We start from the raw sequence: 14,222 nt of genomic DNA on the forward strand, positions 1-14,222 counted from the left end.
TTTAGATCATGTGTTCTGTGACGTATGCATTGGGCACCTTTTTTTTTTTTTTTATTTATTGACTTGCCAAGCGTGTGTAATGCGTGTGTAATGTGGGATGCGTTTTTACTATGTCATCTGCCATTCAGCTCTGCTACATGGCCGCTAACAGCAGACACAGACAGCCATGTAGCAGAGCTGAATGGCAGATGACAGCAGACACAGACAGAGCCGCACTGTCAGAATGAACTCGGGTGAACTTCACCCGACTTCATTGTGATGCTGCGGCTCTGTCTGTGTCGCGCCCTGATTAGCGGTCACCAGTGAAGACTCACCGGTGACCGCTAATCCCCTGAGTAACTGAAGTTACCAGCCCTCTCTCATACTCACCAATCCCCGATCCCTGGCGCTGCACGGCTTTCTCACTGCTCCGGCGGCTTTTACTGTTTTGAAAAAGCCGGCCGCCCATTAAACAATTTCGTATTCCCTGCTTTCCCCGCCCACCGGCGCCTATGATTGGTTACAGTGAGACACGCCCCCACTCTGAGTGACAGGTGTCACACTGCACCCAATCACAGCAGCCGGTGGGCGTGTCTATACTGTGTAGTGAAATAAATAATTAAATAATTAAAAAAAACGGCGTGCGGTTCCCCCCATTTTTAAAACCAGCCAGATAAAGCCATACGGCTGAAGGCTGGTATTCTCAGGATGGGGAGCTCCACGTTATGGGGAGCCCCCCAGCCTAACAATATCAGCCAACAGCCGCCCAGAATTGCCGCATACATTATATGCGACAGTTCTGGGACTGTACCCGGCTCTTCCCGATTTGCCCTGGTGCGTTGGCAAATCGGGGTAATAAGGAGTTATTGGCAGCCCATAGCTGCCAATAAGTCCTAGATTAATCATGTCAGGCGTCTATGAGACACCCTCCATGATTAATCTGTAAGTTACAGTAAATAAACACACACACCCGAAAAAATCCTTTATTAGAAATAAAAACACACACATATACCCTGGTTCACCACTTTAATCAGCCCCAAAAAGCCCTCCTTGTCCGGCGTAATCCAGGATGATCCAGCGTCGCATCCAGCGCTGCTGCATGGAGGTGACCGGAGCCGCAGCAGACACAGCCGCTCCGGTCACCTCCATGCAGCAAATGAACACAGCCGCGCGATCAGCTGCTGTCACTGAGGTTACCCGCGGCCACCGGTGGATGCAGCGGTGGCCGCGGGTAACCTCAGTGACAGCAGCTGATCGCGCGGCTGTGTTCATTTGCTGCATGGAGGTGACCGGAGCGGCTGTGTCTGCTGCAGCTCCTGTCACCTCCATGCAGCTGCGGTGGAAGCGACGCTGGATCATCCTGGATTACGCCGGACAAGGAGGGCTTTTTGGGGCTGATTAAAGTGGTGAACCAGGGTATATGTGTGTGTTTTTATTTCTAATAAAGGATTTTTTCGGGTGTGTGTTTATTTACTGTAACTTACAGATTAATCATGGAAGGTGTCTCATAGACGCCTGACATGATTAATCTAGGACTTATGGGCAGCTATGGGCTGCCAATAACTCCTTATTACCCCGATTTGCCAACGCACCAGGGTAAATCGGGAAGAGCCGGGTACAGTCCCAGAACTGTCGCATCTAATGTATGCGGCAATTCTGGGCGGCTGTTGGCTGATATTGTTAGGGTGGGGGGCTCCCCATAACGTGGAGCTCCCCATCCTGAGAATACCAGCCTTCAGCCGTATGGCTTTATCTGGCTGGTTTTAAAAATGGGGGGAACCGCACACCGTTTTTTTTAATTATTTATTTCACTACACAGTATAGACACGCCCACCGGCTGCTGTGATTGGGTGCAGTGTGACACCTGTCACTCAGAGTGGGGGCGTGTCTCACTGTAACCAATCATAGGCGCTGGTGGGCGGGGAAAGCAGGGAATAGGAGATTGTTTAATGGGCGGCCGGCTTTTTCAAAACAGTAAAAGCCGCCGGAGCAGTGTGAATGCCGTGCAGCGCCAGGGATCGGGGATCGGTGAGTATATGAGAGAGGGGGATAGACTGACATAGACAGAGAGTGAGGGACAGAGATAGTGACCGACTGACAGAGATTAGTGCATGACAGACATTGTGAGGCGCTTCAGAACGCAGCTTTTCAGCTGCGCTCTGAAGCAGACCTTTTTTACGCTGCGGTGCAGAGCGCACACCTGCGCACATAGCATCAGACAACAAAATCGTATGAGGGATGTCACACGTTACAATTGACTAGGTTCTTGCAACAAAACGCTCAATTCTAGAGAATGATACGATGTGTTTGCGATCAACGGTTTTGCGTTCAATCCTGATCGCATGTAGCTGTCACACGCAGATACGTCACAAACGATGCCGGATGTGCGTCACTTACAACTTGACCCCAACGACGGATTGTGAGATATATTGAAGCGTGTGTAGCGGGCTTTAGGATCGCATCATTAAGAAACGGCTGCTGGAGACTGAGGTACCTCAAATGTAGTGGCCTGGACATTCTCCAGACCTGAATCCCAAAGAAAGCCCATGGCATCAGCTGAGTCACTGTGTAGAGGCTGGTAACTCTGTACCCCAGAACATCAATGACCGAAGGGCCCCCCTTCAAGATGAGTGGGATGCCATGTCTCAGCAGACAGTAGCTCCACTTGTGAACAGCATATGTCATTGTCAAGCTGTAATTGATGCTCAAAGCCACATGATTAGTTATTAAGAGATTGATATTTTGGGGGAGGTATACCCACCCCTGTTGTTGGCTTTTGTTTCAATAAATTGATTGAGATAAGGAAATCACCATTGCATGCTTCTACTTAATTGCCCTAATTTCATGATAAAATTTCACTGTAGCGTGAAATTTTTACATTTTCTATAAATGTCACCCAAAAGCCAAATACTACTAACTTATTGTGAGCAGTGTAAGTTTTGCTACTACCCACTTAACTTTCAATAACCATGAATTGTCACTTTTAGTTAGGGGTTTGTGCCCTCAAATTGCCAAAACTTGTGTTTTTTGAACATAGGTAGAACTGCATGGTGCACTTTTCTATGAGATTTATATACAATTAGGTGTTGATTTTGAGAACTTGTATTGCAGGCATAATTGGTACATGAATATGTCTTATTGTTTACACTTCAAAAGAGAATCCAATAATTCGCCACTGGAGATGGGCGAACACTAAAATGCTCGGGTGCTCGTTACTAGACCTAAGCAAGTCAGATGCTCTGAAAGGGCTCATCTTGGGTAATGAATATAATGTAAGTCAACGGTTGGGCAGTTTGGTTCTGATGCTCGATTGAGTACCAAGAAGTTACGAGCACACTCACCCATCATTACTCGCCATGTTTTTGCTATTCTGACTGTGCTATTTCTTTACAATTGATTTTATTTCACCTGATACAGTGATGCCTACAAGAACAGGCAGCAACTGAGCAAGAATAGAAGGTTAAATGGCTAAAACCTGTAGCACCTTATTGGATCTTATAAAGGTAAGTTTACATAGACAAAAATAATACAGGATGAAGATACACAGCACACTGACAACCAGGTAAGAGAATTATAAGGTGGGATGGGTATAGGAAATGGACTGCAAATGAAATAAGTCAGAACAGCATGAAGTCTGGTGGTAAGAGGCAACGATCAACCCAGAGATATAACATATACTATCAGCTGTAAGGATTGCAATTTATTAATAGTTACATCTTCCTCTCCCTTTGTAGGCCTTGACTTTACTCCAGTATTAATGTTCTGCTACAGCAAACGTCATTAGGCTATGTCACCGAACATAGAAGCCCCAAGGTTCCCATCTTAAGAAGAACTTGTTAAACCATCGTCTACTAGGGATAAAGTGTAAATATTTCAATACATTTCAGAGACAAGCAATGTGCTGTAGGCTACAAGGAGCACTTCTGCATTTCTAAACGAGCCATAAAAACTGTGACAGGTTTTCTCATCTACCTAGTATATAGTATACAATATCGCTAAATTAATCTACTGCATCAGGGAATAGAATGGGAGTTGTAAGAAAATATCCATAAAACAGCACAGATTGTGCAGGTTACAGACTCATATAATATCTATTAAATATTAATTAAGCCACCATACACATTAAATAGATGCAGGCGAATGATCATTTGGTTGACTGCTATCTCTCCCAACTTGCCCATACACAGTAACGCCTAGCAGCGCTCCGGTGTTCTCTATAATAGAACCGCTATCAGACTCCTCCAGTGGTGGCTTACCTCCCGGAATACAATGGGAGCACCTCAACTTCATGTGTTGGAAGCGATTTGGGAGGCTCCATACACAGTAGTAGTGAACCCTAAGGCCCGTTTCACACGTCAGTGAAAAACACAGACGTTTTTCACTGGCGTGTAAAACACGCACATGTCCCTGCGTGTGCCGTGAATCACGGCACACGTGGGTTGTCTAAGTGCAATCAGGGCTCCGTTCTCCGTGGCCCGTGATTGCACTTAGAGATTCACTCACCTGCGCCCGCTCCCGCTGTCCATGGTGCTGATCGCTCCCGCGGTGCAGCATCCGGCCGGCGCTGACCCCTGCAGCAGCTGCTTCCGGGTTGGCTGTGTCGCGCATAATGAATATGCGCGACAGTAATCAGCCGGCTTAGAAGCAGCAGGGAGAACGGGCTGCAGAGGACATCGCTGGACGCCGGGTGAGTTAAAATGTTTTTTTATTTTAAAAGCACGTTTTTTTCTGGCACGTGTTTCACGGACCACACCACTGCGTGGTCCATGGGACATCAGTGATGCCAGAAAAAAATGGACATGTCTCCGTGCGGCAAACACGCACACGCGGGTACGCCGCACGGAGACACGTGCAGTGAAAAATCACTGACGTGTGAGCAGACCCATTCATTATAATGGGACTGCGTATGTCAGTGATTCTGGTACGTTTAAAAAAATGCACAAACGTACCAGAATCACTGACGTGTGAAACAGGCCTAAATGTGAGGATTCTCCGGTGTCAAAGTAGGCGATGGTGATCACATGGCCATGAGTCGACCAAAGTCTGACTAGATGAGCACAGCCTTGCCCAATACACTTACATTGAGAGAGGCTGTGCCCATTTAGTCGGATTCTGGGTAGGACTATGGATCCTCACTGCCATGTGATTTCTCTTCCCAGCTCTGACACTGGAGAATCCTTACAGTGCTTGCAAAGTCTGCAGTCACATACAGCGATTTAGAACGGACAACCACTTTAATGTTTTGCATAATCATACTGAGCTGAAAAATCAAAATTTACAGCAAAACAAACGCTGGAATAACAAAACCCCCAAAAACTGTCAGAATTGGGAATATTTTCAACATTTCACATATCTTGGATTTCTTTTACTTTTTTTTTTAGCACATAATCATTATACAGTAAAGTGAATAATATCAATCAAAACTACAGCCCATCCTGCAAAAAAGAAGCCGTCACATGGCTATGCTGAAGGAAAAATAAGAAAGATTGGGCTGTTGGAAAAAGAAAGGAGAAAAGAAGGAAAAAGGAATCATAAGAAAGGAAAACAAAATTGTAAAAAGTAAAAAAAAAAAGTCGTAAGGATACACTCACACTAGCGTATAGTTAGTGTGTAACTTGGAAGAGTTCTATCTGATGTTTTATTGGAGAGTACGCTCTCCAATATTATACTATGGAGCAGTGCAGACTAGCGGTTTTTTTTCTAATGATCAGACGGCATAAGAAAAAAAAAAATCGCTGCATAATGTGAGTGGCTCCCTTTCAAGTCAATGAGTGCTTGCAAAACATTGGACTGCACTTGGGTGACATCTGAGTGCAGTCCAATATACACTGAGGGAGACAATGGAGAAATTAATCTCTCCATCTTCTCTGCACCCATGCTCTGAATTTTGTATGTGAGAGAATCAGATCGCGCTCGCAGCAGTGGTTGGCTGAATGTCATTATCATATCATCTTCGATTCTCTCACAGGAAAGAATGATCGGATGCTATACGCCAGTGTGAACGTACCCTAAGAACTTACAAATTTACTCCACTCACCAGAAATCTCATTAAACACGAGGCTACGTTTATTGAGACATTTTTCAGCGCTTTATGCAATGTTCAAAATGATATCAGATTAGCGTGTTTATAATTTAGTTACACAAGTTTTATTTAGCATTATGCAGATACGAGCTCAGAGAAATATATATATTTTTTTCCATCAGACATATTTATTAATGTGTGGACTATCCATTCACGGTTATTTACCACTTGGTATCAAGAATTCTGCCAGATGCTCCTCACAAGCTGAATATAAACATCTGTTTTAGTTTTTTTTTATCTTTATCAGCAGCAAATCTCCATAAGAATTTTATCAAGTTTCATAAGTTACAAAAAAAGAAACAGCAAAATTGGAGTTTATAGAAACCAGAAATCAAGAACACAAGAAGGAGATGTTGAATTGTGCATGACACATGTTTAATATGTTCATACCGCTCTATCTGAGGAAGCATGGCCACATGGCCGACCTGGTAATGGAGACGGGGAAACTATGAATCAAGGCCTGGACATCCGGACATTTATCCATCAGGCATTGGGAGCTTGGAATATAGGTCTATCAGGATCCATGTGTGGAATGAAGGGAATTTTGTTTACTTACCGTAAATTCCTTTTCTTCTAGCTCCAATTGGGAGACCCAGCCAATTGGGTGTATAGCTTCTGCCTCCGGAGGCCACACAAAGTATTACACTTAAAAGTGTAAAGCCCCTCCCCTTCTGCCTATACACCCCCCGTGCATCATGGGCTCCTCAGTTTTGGTGCAAAAGCAGGAAGGAGGAAAACTTATAAATTGGTTTAAAATAAATTCAATCCGAAGAAATTTCGGAGAACTGAAACCATTCAACATGAACAACATGTGTACACAAAGAACAACAGCCCGAAGGGAACAGGGGCGGGTGCTGGGTCTCCCAATTGGAGCTAGAAAAAAAGGAATTTACGGTAAGTAAACAAAATTCCCTTCTTCTTTGTCGCTCCATTGGGAGACCCAGACAATTGGGACGTCCAAAAGCAGTCCCTGGGTGGGTAAAATAAAACCTCGTAATAGAGCCGTAAAACGGCCCCTTCCTACAGGTGGGCAACCGCCGCCTGAAGGACTCGCCTACCTAGGCTGGCATCTGCCGAAGCATAGGTATGCACCTGATAGTGTTTCGTGAAAGTGTGCAGGCTCGACCAGGTAGCTGCCTGACACACCTGCTGAGCCGTAGCCTGGTGCCGCAAAGCCCAGGACGCACCCACGGCTCTGGTAGAATGGGCCTTCAGCCCTGAGGGAACCGGAAGCCCAGAAGATCGGTAAGCTTCGAGAATTGGTTCCTTGATCCACCGAGCCAGGGTTGATTTGGAAGCCTGTGACCCTTTACGCTGGCCAGCGACAAGGACAAAGAGTGCATCCGAGCGGCGCAGGGGCGCCGTACGAGAAATGTAGAGTCTGAGTGCTCTCACCAGATCTAACAAGTGCAAATCTCTTTCACATTGGTGAACTGGATGAGGACAAAAAGAGGGTAAGGAGATATCCTGATTGAGATGAAAGGGGGATACCACCTTAGGGAGAAATTCCGGAACCGGACGCAGAACCACCTTGTCCTGGTGAAACACCAGGAAAGGGGCTTTGCATGACAGCGCTGCTAGCTCAGACACTCTCCGAAGTGATGTGACTGCTACTAGGAAGACCACTTTCTGCGAAAGGCGTGAGAGAGAAATATCCTTCATTGGCTCGAAAGGTGGTTTCTGAATAGTCAGATCCCAGGGTTCTAACGGCCGCTTGTAAGGAGGGACTATGTGACAAACCCCCTGCAGGAACGTGCGTACCTGTGGAAGTCTGGCTAGGCGCTTCTGAAAAAACACAGAGAGCGCTGAGACTTGTCCCTTAAGGGAGCCGAGCGACAAACCTTTTTCCAATCCGGATTGAAGGAAGGAAAGAAAAGTGGGCAAGGCAAATGGCCAGGGAGAAAACCCCTGATCAGAGCACCAAGATAAGAATATCCTCCACGTCCTGTGGTAGATCTTGGCGGACGTTGGTTTCCTAGCCTGTCTCATAGTGGCAATGACCTCTTGAGATAACCCTGAAGACGCTAGGATCCAGGACTCAATGGCCACACAGTCAGGTTGAGGGCCGCAGAATTCAGATGGAAAAACGGCCCTTGAGACAGCAAGTCTGGTCTGTCTGGTAGTGCCGACGGTTGGCCCACCGTGAGGTGCCACAGATCCGGGTACCACGACCTCCTCGGCCAGTCTGGAGCGACGAGGATGGCGCGGCGGCAGTCGGACCTGATCTTGCGTAACACTCTGGGCAACAGTGCCAGAGGAGGAAACACATAAGGGAGTTGAAACTGCGACCAATCCTGAACTAAGGCGTCTGCCGCCAGAGCTCTGTGATCTTGAGACCGTGCCATGAATGTCGGGACCTTGTTGTTGTGCCGGGACGCCATTAGGTCGACGTCCGGCATCCCCCAGCGGCAACAGATCTCCGAAAACACGTCCGGGTGAAGGGACCATTCCCCTGCGTCCATGCCCTGGCGACTGAGAAAGTCTGCTTCCCAGTTTTCTACGCCCGGGATGTGAACTGCGGATATGGTGGAGGCTGTGGCTTCCACCCATAGCAGAATCCGCCGGACTTCCTGGAAGGCTTGCCGACTGCGTGTTCCGCCTTGGTGGTTGATGTATGCCACCGCTGTAGAGTTGTCCGACTGAATTCGGATCTGCTTGCCTTCCAGCCACGGCTGGAACACCTTTAGGGCAAGATACACTGCCCTTATCTCCAGAACATTGATCTGAAGGGAGGACTCTGGCTGAGTCCAAGTACCCTGAGCCCTGTGGTGGAGAAAGACCGCTCCCCACCCTGACAGACTCGCGTCCGTCGTGACCACCGATGGGGGTAGGAAGGATTTCCCCTTCGACAATGAAGTGGGAAGAAGCCACCACCGAAGGGAAGTTTTGGCTGCCTGAGAAAGGGAGACGTTCCTGTCAAGGGACGTCGACTTCCTGTCCCATTTGCGGAGAATGTCCCATTGAAGTGGACGCAGATGAAACTGCGCAAAAGGAACTGCCTCCATTGCTGCTACCATCTTCCCTAGGAAGTGCATGAGGCGCCTCAAGGGGTGTGACTGACCTTGAAGGAGAGATTGCACCCCTGTCTGTAGTGAACGCTGTTTGTCCAGCGGAAGCTTCACTATCGCTGAGAGAGTATGAAACTCCATGCCAAGATATGTCAGTGATTGGGCCGGTGTCAGATTTGACTTTGGGAAATTGATGATCCACCCGAAACTCTGGAGAGTCTCCAGAGCAATGTTCAGGCTGTGTTGGCATGCCACTTGAGAGGGTGCCTTGACAAGCAGGTCGTCTAAGTAAGGGATCACCGAGTGTCCATGAGAGTGCAGAACTGCTACTACTGTTGCCATGACCTTGGTGAAGACCCGTGGGGCTGTCGCCAGGCCGAAAGGCAGTGCCACGAACTGAAGGTGTTCGTCCCCTATGGCGAAACGCAGGAAGCGCTGATGCTCTGGTGCAATCGGTACGTGGAGATAAGCATCTTTGATGTCGATTGATGCTAGGAAATCTCCTTGGGACATTGAGGCGATGACGGAGCGGAGCGATTCCATCCGGAACCGCCTGGTTTTTACGTGTTTGTTGAGCAATTTTAGGTCCAGAACAGGACGGAAGGATCCGTCCTTTTTCGGCACCACGAACAAGTTGGAGTAAGAACCGTGACCCTGTTGATGAAAAGGAACAGGGATCACCACGCCTTCTGCCTTCAGAGTGCACACCGCCTGAAGAAGAGCATCGGCTCGCTCGGGGGGCGGAGATGTTCTGAAGAATCGAGTCGGAGGACGAGAGCTGAACTCTATCCTGTAACCGTGAGACAGAATGTCTCTCACCCAACGGTCTTTTACCTGTGGCAGCCAGTCGTCGCAAAAGCGAGAGAGCCTGCCACCGACCGAGGATGCGGTGTGAGGAGGCCGAAAGTCATGAGGAGGCCGCTTTGGGAGCGGTTCCTCCGGCGGTCTTTTTAGGACGTGACTTAGACCGCCATGAATCGGAGTTCCTCTGATCCTTCTGAGGCCTTTTGGACGAGGAGAATTGGGACCTGCCCGCGGACCGAAAGGACCGAAACCTCGATTGTACCTTCCGTTGTTGAGGTCTGTTTGGTTTGGACTGGGGTAAGGATGAGTCCTTTCCCTTGGATTGTTTAATGATTTCATCCAATCGCTCACCAAACAGGCGGTCGCCAGAAAATGGCAAACCGGTTAAGAACTTTTTGGAAGCAGAGTCTGCCTTCCATTCACGTAGCCACATGGCCCTGCGTACTGCCACCGAATTGGCGGATGCTACCGCCGTACGGCTCACAGAGTCCAGGACAGCATTAATGGCGTAGGACGCAAACGCCGACGCCTGAGAGGTTAAGGACACCACTTGCGGAGCAGACGTACGTGTGACTGCATTAATCTGCGCCTGACAAGCTGAGATAGCTTGGAGCGCCCATACGGCTGCGAATGCTGGAGCAAAAGACGCGCCGATAGCTTCATAGATGGATTTCAACCAGAGCTCCATCTGTCTGTCAGTGGCATCTTTGAGTGAAGCCCCTTCTTCCACTGCAACTATGGATCTAGCCGCCAGTCTGGAGACTGGAGGATCCACCTTGGGACACTGAGCCCAGCCCTTGACAACGTCAGGGGGGGAAGGGATAACGTGTATCCTTAAGGCGCTTGAAAAAACGCTTATCTGGACAAGCTCGGTGTTTCTGGACTGCCTCTCTGAAGTCAGAGTGATCCAGAAACGTACTCATTGTACGCTTGGGAAACCTGAAACGGAATTTCTCCTGCTGAGAAGCTCACTCCTCAATTGGAGGAGCTGGGGGAGAAATATCCAACATTTGATTGATGGTCGCTATAAGGTCATTCACTATGGCGTCACCATCAGGTGTATCTAGGTTGAGAGCGGCCTCAGGATCAGAATCCTGATCTGCTACCTCAGCTTCATCGTCCAGAGAGTCCTCCTGCTGAGACCCTGAACAGTGTGATGAAGTCGAGGGAATTACCCAGCGAGCCCGCTTAGGCGGCCTGGGACTGCGGTCCGTGTCAGAGACCTCATCCTGGGACCTATGAGTCACCCCAGGAGCACTTTGTTGCTCCAAATGAGGGGGGCCTGGGGTCAATGATTCAACAGTGCCCCTTAGCAGACCATTTATCCATACTCTCAGAAAGTTTGTCAGCAAATACTGCAAACTCCGTCCCTGTCACCTGGACAGTGGGAGCAGGTGGTTCCACCTGGGCCACCTGTAGCAGAGGCTCCGGCTGAGTAAGTGCCACAGGGGCCGAGCATTGCACACAATGAGGGTCGGTGGAACCTGCCGGTAGTATAGCCGCACATGAGGTACAGGTTGCAAAGTAAGCCTGTGCTTTGGCACCCTTGCTTTTTGCGGACGACATGCTGTTGTCTCCTCTGAGTACAATCCAGGAGGGTATATAGTCAAAAATCAACAGTGCGACCGTCCAGTGTAAATGTATAGCATATAAGCATATATATATGTACACTTCGGCACTCAGTGGGGCCAGCACCTCAGGTGCTGCTTACCAGCCGCTCAAAGCGGTTGTGTGATCACCAGATTCCCTGCCTGGGCCTCCCAGAGCCGTGTTGTCTCTCCTCTCCAGCGTCAGAAGTGCTGACAGGAATGGCCCCACGGTGCCCCACGGTGCTCAGTGAGGGGGGAGGAGGATACAAAGTATGCTCCAGCCCTCAGCGCTGACGTCCTGTGCAGCGTCCCGCCCTTCCCCTGACTGGCAGGCCTGGGGGCGGGAATATGCGATACTAGGCCGCAAAAGCCGGGGACTAAAGTTATAAGCGCGGCCGGCAAATAAGCGCGGTCGGCGCGGTAGTCCCCGACGCACTAACACACCCAGCAGCGCTGCAGTGTGTAATGGCACAAGCGCTCCATGCGCGGTCCCCAAGGGGACACAGAGTACCTCACAGTAGCAGGGCCTTGTCCCTGACGATACCCGGCTCCTGTCCAGCAGATTCCCCAGGGGCTGCGGAGGGAGCACGGTCCCAGTGCCTGGAGACCGATTAGGATCCCACTTCACCCAGAGCCCTTAAGGGATGGGGAAGGAAAACAGCATGTGGCTCCTGCCTATGTACCCGCAATGGGTATCTCAACCTTAACAAACACCGCCGACCAGAGTGGGGTGAGAAGGGAGCATGCTGGGGGCCCTGTTATGGGCCCTCTTTTCTTCCATCCGACATAGTCAGCAGCTGCTGCTGACTAAGATGTGGAGCTATGCGTGGATGTCAGCCTCCTTCGCACAAAGCATAAAAACTGAGGAGCCCGTGATGCACGGGGGGTGTATAGGCAGAAGGGGAGGGGCTTTACACTTTTAAGTGTAATACTTTGTGTGGCCTCCGGAGGCAGAAGCTATACACCCAATTGGCTGGGTCTCCCAATGGAGCGACAAAGAAACAGAATTATTGCTGACCCGTGGATTATGTCATTTAAAGCCTCCTGAGGAACCCCAGTATTTAAACAAACAGGGGGGAAACACGTCGAGGCGGAAGATAAAAGGTTATTTTGGCACAGTTTCCATATTGTGTCGGTTAGTTTAAGGGCAGCTGAAAATGAATGCTGTGTACTCTAACATTACTAACCCTGTGCATGAATGATGGAAGACATGGAGGATTATTATTATTCCAGATTTATTATTCCAGGATTCCAGACAACCAGGAATTAATATGGAGTCGATTCGTTTGTGAGCAACTAATATTGTATGCCGATGATTCTGACACTACTAATAGTCATCTATTTCATTCTACTGGACTCTTACTATATCAATGGACAAATTATTTATGGAATAACCAACTAATGTTTTTGATATGATAAGAAAGAAGGAAAATCTTGTTTACATATGTTTGTTCCTTGTATGTATATTTTTGCTATACCTGCATATTTAATGAAGGATCCTTACGATGTCATCTTATCCTTTAATTCCCTTTCTTCTCTATTGCTTCTTTTCCTCCTTTCCATCCCTATAATTTATCATCAGGGTGTTGGGGCAGGAATATAAGGGTAGTATAGAATATTTATAGGTGGTATTAATCTTTCCTTAGGGACATCTGTTTCATTAAAGGTGATCCTCCATAGTATACATAGCTAAGGAATTAATGGTGATATTTGTCTATGGAGGATTATTTCCTTAGACTGCTGGTTATGGTGATATTACCTGCCTATATAATAATTTACATGGCGTGGTTCTATGGGTAAAATTATATTTTCAGAAATTCAATAAAGTATCTATCTTTAATATTATTGGGGTATACATATTTTGCGTTTTGAATAGTCTAGTGAGGACCCCATTAGAAATCGTATATATGTCTAAATTTTCCATATATAAAATGGATAATACATACAGTAAAAGCCAAAAGTTTGGTCACCCCTGTTCATGCAATGGTTTTCTTTGTTCTTATTGGTAAGTGCACATTGTAGATTCAGTTTGAAGGCTGCAAAACCTCAAAGCAACGCTTATGGAAATAAGGAGTAAAGAAACGCATGTGAAACAACCCAGAATTTGTGATCAGCCTCAGATTCCACAAAGTACCCGCCTTTTACTCTGATAACAGTTTTACACAACCCTAGCATTCTCTCAAGGAGCTTCATAAGGTTGAATGGCTTCAAACAAGTTAAAATGGCTCAAAAGAGTTCCAAGAGGTGCTGAGCACTTGTTGGCTGCTTTTCCTTAACTTTTCAGTCTAACTCAGCAAACCATCTCAATTGGGTTTAGGTCTGATGATTGTGAGGCCATACCATCTAACGCAGCAGTCCATACCTCCCCTTCTTGGTCGCATAGCCCTTATGTAGCCTGGAGCTGTGTTTTAAGTCAGTGTTGTAATCAGATAGGACAACAAACCAGGTGGAATTTCATGTCATTGCAGTATGATGTTGTAGAAATGCTTGGTAAGTGTTCTTTCAATTAAACTTAAATCAGCAACAATGTCACCAGTAATGCACCCCCACACCATCACCTCCCCATACATGATATACACTGAGCATCTCACATGTAGAAACCATCAGCTAACCTTTATTTCATGTCCAAAGGCATGTCAATTGGTATCACAAATCTCAAATTTTGAATTTGACCACAGTACACACTTTTACTGATCTAATGTCCAAACCTCATGTGCCTGGCCCAAACAAGTCTCGTCATCTTGTCTACAGTTCCCAGTA

General features: G+C 47.6%; 1 protein-coding gene across 17 annotated transcripts in view; it reads right to left on the reverse strand.

The window, feature by feature from the left end:
- SRCIN1 (SRC kinase signaling inhibitor 1) overlaps nt 1-14,222 on the reverse strand; it is a 728,586-nt gene that overhangs the window by 130,269 nt on the left and 584,095 nt on the right. The window lies entirely within an intron of this gene.

The sequence above is a fragment of the Anomaloglossus baeobatrachus genome, chromosome 5, assembly GCF_048569485.1.
Source record: "Anomaloglossus baeobatrachus isolate aAnoBae1 chromosome 5, aAnoBae1.hap1, whole genome shotgun sequence".
NCBI lineage: Eukaryota > Metazoa > Chordata > Amphibia > Anura > Aromobatidae > Anomaloglossus > Anomaloglossus baeobatrachus.